This window comes from Arachis hypogaea, chromosome 4, assembly GCF_003086295.3.
Source record: "Arachis hypogaea cultivar Tifrunner chromosome 4, arahy.Tifrunner.gnm2.J5K5, whole genome shotgun sequence".
Lineage (NCBI taxonomy): Eukaryota > Viridiplantae > Streptophyta > Magnoliopsida > Fabales > Fabaceae > Arachis > Arachis hypogaea.
This window is the reverse complement of record NC_092039.1, coordinates 107516593-107531521: the sequence shown is the minus strand read 5'-3', so window position 1 is coordinate 107531521 and position 14929 is coordinate 107516593. Positions and strand designations below refer to the sequence as shown.

Here is a 14929-nt window from a genome sequence, read left to right as displayed (position 1 = left end):
CACAAATTGAGCGAAGACAATGGGGTTTCCTACGGAGACAGCCAAGGCAGGTCAATCTTTCTTGGGTAGTTGAGTTCTACTCTAACTTCTATATACCAACCATGCAGTCTGTTTATGTCTGGCAGAAGCAAGTCCCCATTACAGAAGAGGTCATTCAGCAAGTTCTGAGTCTTTCCCCTATTCCAGAAGGAATGGACGCTTTTCAAGAAGCCACCCTTCAGCGCCAGAGATACCAATTTGACTGGGACTCTGTTCTCAGCGTCATTGCTTTACCTGGCAGCCGTTGGATCTACGAATACCACCGCAACCGCCCTAAGGGAATCTTGGCTTCCGCACTTACCTTGGAGGCTCGCGTATGGGCACAGATCATGTCCCATTACGTCTTTCCAAGCACTCATGAGTCCTCCTTCACTGCAGACATGGCTGTTCTACTATGGTGCATCCTTACAGAACAACCTCTGAATCTCTCAAGACACATTCGGCATGCTATGGAGCATGTACAAATCGCGGGCAACTTACCTTTCCCCGCCTTGGTCTCAAATCTTGTCTCCACAGCCGGAGTCTCCTGCAGAGCTGGGGACACCAAAGTTATGCTTCCACGGGATGATCAATATGTCCCTAATGGGAAATACCTCAGACTTTCAGCAGCCACTACAAGCCAGCCTACTGAGCCGGTTGAAGATATTCCTTCTTCAACACCACAAGCATCTACCACTGAGAAAGTCCTCCAGCAGATACTTGAAAAGTTGGATCGGCATGAAAAAAAAAGCAAAGATGAGAGAGCGCCGTAACGAGCGCCGATTCAAACACCTCAAGGAGCTACTCAAGGGACGCTTCAGAGACTCAGACACCCCGGACTCCACTTCTTTTACCAGCACCGGGAGCCATACTGGTCCCGACTGTGGAGATACTGCCACCAGCCCACCCCTGTTCCTGACAGATGGCACCGAGGACGGTGCAAAGCCTTAAGTGTGGGGAGGTCGGTCAGTACCTGACTTCCGAAGGTAAATTCTCTTCTCTGACACCAATAATTAGGATATTTTAGTTAGATTTTTTCTTTCTTTTATAGAATAGAATAAATTGCATAGGTTAGGATAGTTGCATGCATGTTCTACTTGATTGAAAAGACAATAAGTTTCTTTTAAAAAAATCTATCTTTGGAACAAAATTTCACTAATTTTTTTTCAAAGTTTTTATGATAAATCTGCTTGAGTTGTATTTGGAACATGATGTTTGAGCTAAAGAACACACAACCTGTGAAAGATTTGAGCCTTTATGTATGGTTACACTATTTAACCATAATTATTTTATTCTTGTGTGTTTACTTCTCTATGATTGTAATCTATATTTTGTTTTATCTTATATGTCCAATATTTATTATATTTACATGCTTGCACATGATTGAGGCCATTATTTGTTTAAACTCACTTATCCAAATCAAGCCTACCCTTTTCAATTACCCTTGTTAACCACTTTGAGCTTTTAAAACCCCATTTGTTCTATATTTCACCACATTACTAACCTTAAGCTGAAAAACAATTGCATATCCCAAATTGAATCTTTGGTTAGCTTAAGATAGAATTGTGTGTGCTAGTTAAGTATGGGAAATTGTGGGAACAGAAGTTGTTAAGGGAATGTGTCATGAAAATTTAAAGGAAATTTGGATACCCACTCATGTGAAAATATAAAAATGAAAAATCTAGGTGCATTGATAAGCTTTATTAATTCAAAAAAATAATAAAAAATATTCAATAAATAAGGGGACAAAATTACCCCAATGTTAAATTCAGAATTCAAAGATCAATGCACATATGATAGAATTAAAATACAAGGTTGAAACATGAGTATGGGTTGAAAAAGGGAATTATGGGTAGCTAGGCATGAATTTAAAAGTATATAGAATATATGTATATTAGGTGAGAGCTTAGGTTAATTAAAGATTCAATTTATAAAGCTCACTTAGCCATATGTATATTCTTACCTGCACCTTGGCCCCATTACAACCCTGAAAAGACCTTATGATGTTTGCATTGGTATATTAACTGTTGTTGATTGGTTAGGAGAAAAACAAAAGTTAGGAAGCATGACTAGAGAAGAATAGAGTGATTACCCTATACACTAGAGATTAGAGCCTACATACATTATCAGTGAGGGTTCAATGCTTGAATTTTCATGTTTCCAGCCTTCATAAGCTATCTTCTTGCACTTTTATCAGTTTTATTATATGATGATAGAATTAGTGGAATTTGATTTGTAATTGTTTTGAAGGGCTTATTTACTTTTGATTAAGTGGATAATAATCATATAGTTGCATTTATTTATGTATGTAGGATTGCATTGCATTTCATGAGTTTCTGCATGTTCATACTTATTTCCTTGTCTCCTTCAATTTAGCATGAGAACATGCTAATGTTTAAGTGTGGGGAGGTTGATAAACCACTATTTTATAGTTTATATTGTGTTTAATTGTGTGGTTTTGTCGTGATCCTTACCCACTTATTCATCAATTTAGCATGCATTTAGATTTCCTTCCTGAATTTATTACATGTTTGAAAATTGCTTCCCAGAGACTTTAATTATTTAATTTTAATTCTCCTTTATTCCATTCGATGCCGTAATCTGTGTGTCAAGCATTTCAGGCTTTATAGGGCATGAATGAGACGGAGATTGGAGAGGACGCTAGCAAAAATGGAAGGAACACAAGAGTTTGAGGAGATAACCAGCGAAAAGTGACGCGGTCGCATGGCTCACGCGACCGCGCGAAGGAGCGCAAATCGCAGTGACGCGGCCGCATGGCTTGCGCGGCCGCGCGGATTGGAAAGCACAAGCAACGCGGTAGCATGGACGACGCGAACGCGTGAAGAGGAAAAGCGCCAGCGACGCGTCCGCATGGACGACGCGATCGCGCGACATGCGCGATCTGCATAAACTGCAGAATCTAAAACCAGCGATTTTGGACCCTATTTCGGCCCAGTTTTCGGCCAGGAACAGCAGACCAGAGTCAGAGAATATGTAGAAACAACAGAAAAAACATTCATTAAGTAGTTTAGATCTAGTTTTTGACTCTCTTAGGTTTTTTCTCTCTAGTTTTAAGAATTTTAATTTTCAATTGATCTTAGCATTGGAACATTGAGAAGAGTTATTTTCCTCATCAAGATTTCATCACTCTAGTTTATTCTCTTAACTTGGTTTTATTCTTCCATGTTCTTTGTTATGTTCAATTTTGTCATTCAGATATTTTTATGATTAATTAATGCAAGGATTATTTCTTTTTAATTTAAATTCCATTCCAATATTCATGTCTTCTTTTAATTCCCTTTCATGTGCCATAGATTCTTTATTTACAATGCGTGAGTAGTTTCATTACTTGATGGGGAGTTGATTAAAAGGAACTCTTGAGTTGGAAGGATTGAAAGAAAAATTTGTAATTGGGTTAAATGTTGGATTGCTATCCTGTCACCGACGCCAATCCCTTTGAACTAAGTGGGTTGCAACTTGTGAACAGATCTGGCATTTCTACTTGTTTGACTTTCTCTTACCTAGTAAGGGATAACCAAACAGAACAACTATTAATTATAAATTAATCTTACAATCACACCATCAATGATAGAAATTCTAACCAATCAATTCCCAGTCAAGGCCTCTTATTTTTATTATTTAAAATTCCTCAATTTAAATCCCAATTTACATAGCTCAACTCTTTTTAGAATATCTGATTAATAAAACAGTACATTTTTCTGCAACTCGTTGGGAGACGACCTGGGACTTAAAACTCCCAGTAATTTTAATTTAAACTTTCAGTGACATATTTCTAAATTGATAGGCAGATTTTCGGTGAGTTAAGAACTATACTTGCAACGTAACCATTTTAATAAATTTTTAATTCACCAGCTTCTGCACTCCATCAATGAAATAGCAAAAAGAAGCTCACTGGTGCGAAAAAATCAGTAAGAGCTGTTTTGGGCGTTAAACGCCCAAAAGAAGCATCTACTGTGCGTTTAACGCCAGTAGAGATAGCCATCTGGGCGTTAAACACCAGAAAGAAGCAGCTTCTGGGCGTTTAACGCCAGATTTACATCGTCCTGGTTGTTCAGAAAAACGCCCAGTGATAAAGGAGTTTCTGGCGTTTAACGCCAGCTAGAAGCAACAGCTAGGTGTTAAACACCCAGACCAAGCACCAACTGGGCGTTAAACGCCCAAAACATGCAGCAGTTGGGCGTTTAACGCCAAGATTGTGGAAGGGAGGAAGTTTTTGTTCCCAACTTGATTTTTTTCAAATTTTCATGTTTCCATCCATAATTTCTTGCACAAACATATTACAGATCCTAATTTTTCAAATCCTTTTTCAAAGATATCAAATGTATCTTAATTCTAAACATAAATCTTTTTCAAATCCTCTTCAACTTCTTTTCAAATCCTTTTCAAAACAAATCTATCTCTTTTCCCTCTCAAATCTTTTCAACTCATCAATATCTTTTTCAAATCTTCACAATATGTTTTTCAAAACAAATCTATCTTTTTCAAATATCTTTCATATTATTCATATCTTTTAAATTTTAAAGTGCATCTTTTTCCTATCATACTTATCTTTTACAAGTCATATCTTCTATCATATCTTCTTCAAAATTTTTGAAAACCCACCCCTCCCTTTAAATCTATGTTCGGCTCCCTCTTCTCCTCCATAATTTGAACTTGACTCTCCTTCTATCCCTCTCCTTTCCTTTCTTTTGCTTGAGGACAAGCAAACCTCTAAATTTGGTCTATTTATCCGTGATCACTAAACCAATACACACTAAGATCATGGCACCTAAGGGAAAACAAACCATTCTAAGAGGCAAGAAAGAGAATATTCCAAAACCACTTTGGAATCAAGGGAAGTTCTTAACCAAAGAACATTCAGACCATTACTACAAAATCATGGGTCTAAGGTCAGTGATCCCGGAAGTTAAATTTGATCTGAAAGAAGACGAATATCTGGAGATCCAAGAGCAAATTCGAAACAGGAGCTGGGAAATCCTAGCTAATCCTGAAACAAAGGTAGGAAGAAACATGGTTCAGGAATTCTACTCTAATCTGTGGCAAACAGACAGGCAGAGAATAGCTGGAACCACCTTCTATGACTATCGAACTCTGGTCAGAGGGAAGATTGTTCACCTCCACCCTAACAAAATAAGAGAGATCTTCAAGCTGCCTCAACTGAAAAATGACCCAGACTCCTTTAATAGAAGAATGATGAGAACAAATAAGGGCTTAGACGAGATTCTAGAGGACATATGCCTCCCTGGAACCAAGTGGACAACCAACACAAAGGGTGTCCCAAACCAACTCAAGAGAGGAGATCTCAAACCAGTTGCCAGAGGCTGGCTGGACTTTATTGGGCGTTCTATACTGCCCACTAGCAACCGCTCTGAAGTCACCATCAAAAGAGCAGTAATGATCCATTGCATTATGTTGGGAAAAGAAGTGGAAGTTCATCAGTTGATCTCTTGTGAACTTTACAAAATTGCAAACAAGAACTCCAAATATGCCAAATTGGCTTATCCAAGCTTAATATCTATGCTATGTAAAGATGCTGGGGTAAAGATGGGAGTAAATGAGTATATCTCAGTTGAGTAACCAATCACCAAAAAGTCAATGGAAGGACAACAAGTGCAGGACGACTCCATCAAGAAGAAAGCACAGGAGTTCCTCCCGAAAATCCCTCAAATTGAATACTGGGAGCGTCTTGAAGCATCTGTCACCAAGTTGCAAGAAGCTATGGACCAACTAAAGGAAGAACAGCAAAATCAAAGTAGCATGCTTTGCAAACTGCTTAGGGAACAAGAAGAGCAAAGGCGTGAACTTAAGGAACTGAAGCGTCAGAAGCTATCTCGTGAAGGGCCAAGCACCCCACAGACTAAAGGAGCATCCACCTCCCAAAATAAAGGTTGTTGAGTCCTAATCTTAGCCTTAACTCTGTGATAATTGTTCTTATCAGGAATTTACCTTAGAAGTTATATATGAGTAGTAGTAATTAGTATCTCTATTTTGATTTTATCTCTAATTAAGATATAATTTATTTTTCTCATCATCATCAAACATGAATAAAATAGCAGATTTTTAGAATAAAGAGGCAATATTTTTTTTGAGTTTTTAATAAGGAAAATTCTAATTATTTATATGTGGTGGCAATACTTTTTGTCTTCTGAATGAATGCCTGAACCGTGTATATTTTTTATATTAAATTTTATGAATGTTAAAATTGTTGGCTCTTGAAAGAATGATGAACAAGAGAAATGTTATTGATGATCTGAAAAATCATGAAATTGATTCTTGAAGTAAGAAAAAGTAGTAAAAAAAAGAAGGAGCAGTAGAAAAAGTCAATAGCCCTTTAAACCAAAAGGCAAGGGCAAAAAGGATCCAAGGCTTTGAGCATCAATGGAAATGAGGGCCTAAAGGAATAAAATCCTGGCCTAAGCGGCTAAATCAAGCTGTCCCTAACCATGTGCTTGTGTCATGAAGGTCCAGGTAAAAAGCTTGAGACTAAGTGGTTAAAGTCGTGATCCAAAGCAAAAGATTGTGCTTAAGAACTCTAGATACCTTTAATTAGGGACTTTAGCAAAGCTAAGTCATAATCTGAAAAGGTTCACCCAGTTATGTGTCTGTGGCATTTATGTATCCGGTGGTAATACTAGAAAACAAAGTGCTTAGGGCTACGGCCAAGACTCATAGAGTAGCTGTGTTCAAGAATCAACATACTAAACTAGGAGAATCAAAAATACTATCTGAATTCTGAGTTCCTATGGATGCCAATCATTCTGAAATTCAAAGGATAAAGTGAGATGCCAAAACTGTTCGGAAGCAAAGAGCCACTAGTCCCGCTCATCTAATTAGAATCTGAGCTTCACTTAAAACTCTAAGATATTATTGCTTCTTGATTTCTATCCTATTTTATTTATCTAGTTGCTTGGGGACAAGCAACAGTTTAAGTGTGGTGTTGTGATGAGCGGATATTTTAAACGCCTTTTGGGGGTAATTTCATGTAGTTTTTAGTATGTTTTAGTTAGTTTTTAGTATATTTTTGTTAGTTTTTAGGCAAAATTCATAATTCTAGACTTTACTATGAGTTTATGTGTTTTTCTGTGATTTCAGGTATTTTCTGGCTGAAATTGAGGGAGCTGAGCAAAAATCTGATTCAGGCTGAAAAAAGACTGCTGATGTTGTTGGATTCTGACCTCCCTGCACTCGGAATGGATTTTTTTGAAGCTACAGAAGTTCAATTGGAATGCTCTCAATTGAGTTGCAAATTAGACATCCAGGGCTTTCCATCAATATATAATAGTTTATACTTTGCTCGAAGATAAACGACGTAAACTGGCGTTTAACGCCAGTTCCATGTTCCATTCTGGCGTTAAACGCCAGAAACAGGTTGCAAATTGGAGTTAAACGCCCAAAACAGGTTACAACCTGTTGTTTAACTCCAGAAACAGCCCAGGCACGTGAAAAGCTCAAGTCTCAGCCCCAGCACACACCAAGTGGGTCCCAGAAGTGGATTTTTGCACTATCTATCTTAGTTTACTCATTTTCTGTAAACCTAGGTTATTAGTTTATAGTATTTAAACAATTTTTAGAGATTTATTTTGTACCTCATGACATTTTAGATCTGAACTTTGTACTCTTTGACGGCATGAGTCTCTAAACTCCATTGTTGGAGGTAAGGAGCTCTGCAGCGTCTCGATGAATTAATGCAATTATTTCTATTTTCCATTCAAACACGCTTGTTTCTATCTAAGATATTCATTCGCACTTCAATATGATGAATGTGATGATCCGTGACACTCATCACCATTCTCAATCTATGAACGTGTGCCTGACAACCACTTTCGTTCTACCTTCGATTGAATGAGTATCTCTTGGATTCCTTAAACAGAATCTTCGTAGTATAAGCTAGAATCCATTGGCAGCATTCTTGAGAATCTGGAAAGTCTAAACCTTGTCTGTGGTATTCCGAGTAGGATTCAGGGATTGAATGATTGTGACGAGCTTCAAACTCACAAGGGATGGGCGTAGTGACAAACGCAAAAGGATCAATGGATCCTATTCTAGCATAAGTGATAACCGACAGATGATTAGCCGTGTGGTGACAGCGCACTTGGACTATTTTCACTGAGAGGACGGATGCTAGCCATTGACAACGGTGATCCACCAACACATAGCTTGCCATAGGAGGAACCTTGCGTGCGTGAAGATGAAGACAGGGGGAAGCAGAGATTCAAAAGACAAAGCATCTCCAAAACTCCAATATATTCTCCATTACTGCATAATAAGTATTATTTAATCCATGCTTTTTATTTACTAGCAATCAAAACTGATAATTATAATTTATATCCTGACTAAGAGTTACAAGATAACCATAGCTTGCTTCAAGCCAACAATCTCTGTGGGATCGACCCTTACTCACGTAAGGTATTACTTGGACGACCCAGTGCACTTGCTGGTTAGTGGTACGAATTGTGAAAAGTGTGATTTACAATTTCGTGCACCAGGGGTTCATAGGCATATGGTGGTGGTTGTTGATAATCAAAAGAGTGCTCAACATAGCCATTGCCTTGATATGCATCACAGAATGGTTGTTGATAGTCCATTGGAGGTGGTTGTTGCCATGAGGGTTGATCAAGTCCTTGTGGCTCCTGCCATCTTTGATTGTCCCATCCTTGATGCAAATTGTCATTATAATCTCATATTCCTGAAATATAATTGTAACCAGACTCATAGACAAAGGGGTGAGAGTTCATAGTAGTAAGAGAAAATAAGAACAAAAACTAACAAAAAGAAAATATTCTGAAAAAGATATGATTTTTGAAAAAAGATAAGATAAGATTTTGAAAAAGATATGATTTTTGAAAAAGATAAGATAAGATTTTGAAAAAGATATGATTTTTTTAAAAAAAAAAGATAAGATAAAAAATTTTAAAATAAAAATCTGAAATTTTTTTATTTTTGAAAAATATTTACAATAACCAATAATAAGGCACACGTTTGCAATTCCCCGGCAACGATGCCATTTTGACGATCGGATTTTCTATCGGTAAAGAAATTCACAAATATAATCGCGTTGTAAGTATAGCTTCTAAACCAACAGAAAATTCTTTCATACAAACGTTTGGTTGTCACAAGTAACAAACCCAATAAAATTTATAAACCGAAGTATTCAAACCTCGGGTCGTCTTCTCAAGGAATTGCAGGGAAGTATGACTTATTATTGGTTATGGAAAAAGATATATTTTTTGGTTTTTGAAATAGAGAATAAGTAATTTAAATAGCAAGAGAAATAAATTAATAATTAAGAAAACTCTTGGCAAGGTATGAAAATTAGAATGCCTATCCTAGTTATCCTTATCAATGGTGATGAGAATTATATTTTTGCTCCCACTAAGTCAAGTAGTTAAATTAAATTAACACCTAAAGTCCTAGTCAACTCCTAAGGAAAGACTAGAGTTATAGGAATCTAAATCAATCAGCAAAGATATCAATTATCAATCACAATGAGTTTGACAACTCAAGAGTTACCAATTAATCAACCAAAGCCAAGAATGTAGAAAGCTAAATAAAAATCATATATCTGAAAATACCTCAAATTGCATTAATTAAGAAAATCCTAACATAAAAAGTTCATAAGCCAATTTGGCAACATAAATCAAATAAAAGTATTAGAGTATCTAAGAATGGAAGAGAAACATAAATTAAAGTAACATTGAACCTGTAACTGAAGAGGTCATAGCTTAAACACTACAACAAAATAGCATTTTGGCGACGTTTTTTTTTTAATGCTTGGTGACGATTTTAACTGTCACTAAATGATTTTGCGACGGTTAAAAAAGCGTCGCAGATTTGAGCGTCGCCAGCTGACATAGTGACGGTTTTGGACCACCGTTGGTAAGGAGTGTCGCTAAATTGTTTGTGACGGTTTTTAAAGCATAAAACCTTCACTAATTTGCAACACATGTAAAGGTGTTTTTTTATACTGTATTTCGCGACATTTTGAAACTGTCGTTAAATTACTAAATTCTATGACACTTTTTTCTTATATTTTATGACTATTTGAAACCGTCACTAAGATACTAGTTCTTATGACTGTTTTTAGATATATTTAGTGACTATTTAAACTGTCATAATATTTTTAGTGACAATTTTTCGATCTAAAACCGTCACTAAGTTACTTATTTCTGTGATAATTTTTTCCTATATTTAGTAACTATTTTAAACTATCATAATCTCTCTAACATCAAAGCTTTTTTTATTAAATATTGCAAAAAATATTTCTATTTTAAATAATAATTTGTGTCTACCAACAAAATAATAAATGGCATTAGATTTCAACAAATTTAAACTCAATCCCACAAATTTTACAAAAATAGCAACAATATATTTCAAAAGTTGAATTTGACAAGTTTTACATAGTCATAATCCATAAAATATAAATTTAAAAAATTCTAAATTAATCCAAACATGTAAAGCTAAAGCTAACAATTGTACTTGTAATTTAATCCTCAACTTTTCTCCGCAACTTCGCTTCACCTTCAACCTCAATAGTATTCAACTTCAGTAATTGCTTCACAAGCAACTCTTCAACACAAGAAACTCTCTCTTGTCCTCTTCAACAATTTCTTGTGATCCCCCTAAAGACCCAAATAAGACAAATCATGCATCAATAAATAATATTCTAGATGAACAAAATAATATTATAATAACTGAAACACAAAAATATACAAACTTAAAACTTGGTTCTTTAACTTAAGATAAAACTAAACAATAACCGAAACAAGTGAAACTCACTTGAAGGCTATAGCGAGCTTATGGCAACTCCTTATCCAACGATTTTCCTCTTGCCTCCCTTACCAATCTCTCCAATTTCTCAATCTTTTTGCAAATCACACATTCAAACCCAATACTCTAATCTACATAATACAAAACCTTGTTTCCACAATCAATGTTGTTTCTGATGCATAATAATATCTTCACTTATTAGCAAATTCCCTTAAACTCCTATCTATTCCATCTCAAACAAGCTCAAAAGATAAAAACAAACTTGAATATTTATTTATTTAAAAAAATCTGTTAACTATGACAAAAAAAAAATATGAGGAAAAGGTTTCCCTACAAATCTGTTTTCCTATCTATTCCATCTCAAACGAGCTCAAAAAATTTTTTTTGTGGGTAGTTTAATATTGTATGACTTATTTTTAGTTTATATTTAATTGAGAGTAATCATGATTATATAAATTTTAAAATTTAATTTTATTTGTTAAATTTTAAAATTAAAATTATAAAACTGAAGTACATTAGAGTGTAAATTTTTACTATCCATAAATAAAAATAAAACAAATTTTATATATATTAAATAGAACAGATAGAATCAGATACAATAAAAATCTACTCTAACTTCTTTCATTGTCATCCCTACATATAATTTTATATAACACTATAAAACAATCAAGAAAAATCCAAAAATTATAATATAATAGCAAAGTTTAAGTTTAGAAATGTTTCAACGTTTCTATATATATATCTATCATGCATGCATCTTCTCAAATAATTTTAATTAGTCCACGTATCACAAAACCTTTACCATACCACTTAGGCATATAAAATTACCCAATAGAATTGAAGGAGTAATCAATTTTGTCACTGTCAAATGAATAGCAAATCTAATGAAATCAACTAGTTGTCTTGTCAAAGCATTGGAGGGCATATAGACAATATGTGTAGATAACCATTAACCTTCCGTCCTTTGATTCAACCATGCATCATAGCAATATATCTAGCTAGCTGTAAATCAATAATAAACATTTACAATGCGAGATAGGGTTTTAATTTATTTGGTACCTTTTGGACTTCACTTTTAATTTCATCCAGAGCTTAACAAAGATATTAATATAGACTTAAGATCATAAAAAAACATGAACAGTATAAAAATGGCTTTGATGAAAGTAACATTAATAATGACTGGAAAATTGATTAGTGGAGAAAAAAATAAAGGAAGCAAGGATACCGCTTTTTGGTGCATTTTCTTGGAGGCTTGTGAATCCTCTAACTGCAACATATATAAACATAAACATTAATTTGCAAACAAAAACAAACTATAAAAAAAATTTCCAAAATGATATACTGGCTTACCCATTGAACCTACAGAATTCATCAAAGAAGTTAAGAAGCTGAGCTCTCCTGTACTCCTGTTCTACTCAGAGCAAAGAAGATAACAAATGAGGAATAAGAATATAGAAACAAGTCTCAACTTAATAATTGACAAGCATTATAGATTAAACAATAATATGACAAATGCAAAAGTGTAAATGAAAATCATATCATCAGAGATGAAAACATCCTAGCCTAGGAATAGTAAAAGCACGTAGTTTTCTTCAACATGCAGGATGAACAGGAATATAGATTAGTCAAACCAAAAACCCTTTTATGAAAGCTTCAAGTGAATCATCAATCATCATGCAGTGCAAAGTGCACAATGAAGGAACCCATTTACTCAGTGCCGCATAGGAAAGAAGTTGGGGAACCAAACATCACAATCATATATGCTTGTATGTAAGTAATGCAACCAGGTATATTCTCTAGTATTAGAGGCATATAAGGCATATACAAGCGTTGACTAATATACCGCAGAAATTAGAATCACTCCTACATAAAACTCATATACAAGCGTTGACTAATGAAATTAGAATCAAAGATAGTGCTCAAAATTAAAGCGTTGACTAATAGAAATTTCTAATAATCTTAATTATTAACCAAGTATTTTGAATTTCTAGCCGGCGCTGTCAGCAAGAAATTTAAAAAAGAAGCAGCAAATTAAATAGTTTAGTCTGAACTCTGAAAGCCTTAAACAACTGTACCTCTTTACATGCTGGTGGAGTGCGTTTGCCCTTTATGGTTCGAGATATCCTGAAGAAACCAACCTGCTCTATGGTTTTAAAGAAGCCTAGATGATTGTCTTCAAGTTTATTCTGATGCCATCGCAATTATTAAAGAACCCATTAAAAATTACAAGGCTAAGCGTTATGCTGATTCTAATGTGAAGCTAAGCTCTGTTATTGATGCCTCTACGACGTGCGAAGATGGATTTAATCAAAGAAACAGTGTTGTTTCACTGTTAACCAAACGAAACAAGGACACTTTTCTGCTTGACAAGGGAGTTCCTAACAATGACTATTTAAATTATCAAATCCACAAAGACAAGCACACATAAACCACAACACAATAGAAAATACTGCAACAAGACCCTTTATTTGAAATCAATGATATAAGCAATGAAACAGGAACACAATGCAATTAAAGCATGTCATTCTTCCTCTGACTTTGATTCCGCATAGCCTGCATTGTTAAATATTATGTTAAGTGTTCTCTTTGTAGAATCCAATAACGTCTTGCATAGCCTGCATTCAAACGCAGCAAGTCACTTCTGTAGCTTTTTTTAAATGATTAAGAAAGCATGTAATCGTGCATGAGCGACGACAAACTCTCGGATCATAAATTCTTGGACCCTTTTTCTAGGGTGTGGAAGGAGAAAGGGCAGAGCAAGAGAGGATACCTTCCATGGTGTATTGAATGGATTAGTTAAACAACTAATAAACTAAATAACTGACCTTAAGGCCATCTGGTGAAAGGCAAGCCAGACCACCAGCCTGGGAAATATTTGATGCACCACTGAAGCAAGTACATACAATTCGATTGAAGTCCTTGGCAACAGAAAATCCATCAGAAAACAACAACTGCTTCGGAATCACAGTCCAACCCAGTCAAACTCCAGTGAACCCGGCAAACTTGCTAAATGACGAAACCTCAAGGGCAACCTGTAATTTGCCATAACCACTCAGTCATACACACAGATATCCAACAGAGATCAACAGTATTCGTCAAATGTAAAAAGCAGTTTCATAGTTGAATTACAAACTTTTCGCAACTTTTAACAAAATGTTATACTAATGTTGAACAACTTTCCTGATGATATAACTTTGTTCAGACAAAATATTCATTAGATCCAAGCTACAACTTCTCATGAGTCATGCAAGAAACAAGAAACTTTCAAGGAAGGTAACGCCTATTACAATAACCAAATGCAAAAAGGCATGGAACTTGTTTCCAAATAATTGACATTATCTGCATTTTATTATAAGCCATGCACTCTTAAGTATCATAACTGCAATTAAGAATGAAGATAAGGACAGATTTTTAAACATCAAATCATAATACAGACTGACCTCTTTGGCTCCGGGAATTTCAAAGATCAAGCGTGGATTGTCACCAGAGATGTACATTGCATATGCTGAATCATAGATTATTATAGACCCATTGTCCTTAGCAAACTTAACAAGTTGGGTCAATTGCTCTCTTGTTGCCGTAGCACCGGTAGGGTTGTTTGGCGAGCAGAAAAAGATGATATCTGGTCGGGAAATAGAAGACAAATCAGGGAAAAAACCATTTTCTGGGTTACATCACATGTATTTGATGTTTGTAAACTTCTCAACATCCTTCTGGTAGTAGCCAGTCTGGCCCATAATTACACTCGAGTCTACATAGGCCTGCATATTAATTAAAAGTGGCATTATTTACAGAGAATAGCTACAAAGGTCAGTAACCAACTTGAGTTGGCTGAGTGGTCAGCTCACTTGTCCGCTTAAGCAAGTGTCGAGAGTTCAAACCCCGCCTTGTGCATGCAGCAACTCATTGGCCAGCGGCAGACTGATGAGCGGATAATTTATACGCTTTTTGGCATTGTTTTTAGTATGTTTTTAGTATAATCTAGTTAGTTTTTAGTATATTTTTATTAGTTTTTAGTTAAAATTCACTTTTCTGGACTTTACTATGAGTTTGTGTGTTTTTCTGTGATTTCAGGTATTTTCTGGCTGAAATTGAGGGTTTTGAGCAAAAATCTGATTCAGAG

General features: G+C 35.4%; 1 pseudogene; it reads right to left on the bottom strand.

The window, feature by feature from the left end:
• Positions 1 to 10333: 10333 nt before the first annotated feature.
• On the bottom strand, positions 10334 to 14722 carry LOC112797168 (probable LL-diaminopimelate aminotransferase, chloroplastic; annotated as a pseudogene).
• Positions 14723 to 14929: the final 207 nt, after the last annotated feature.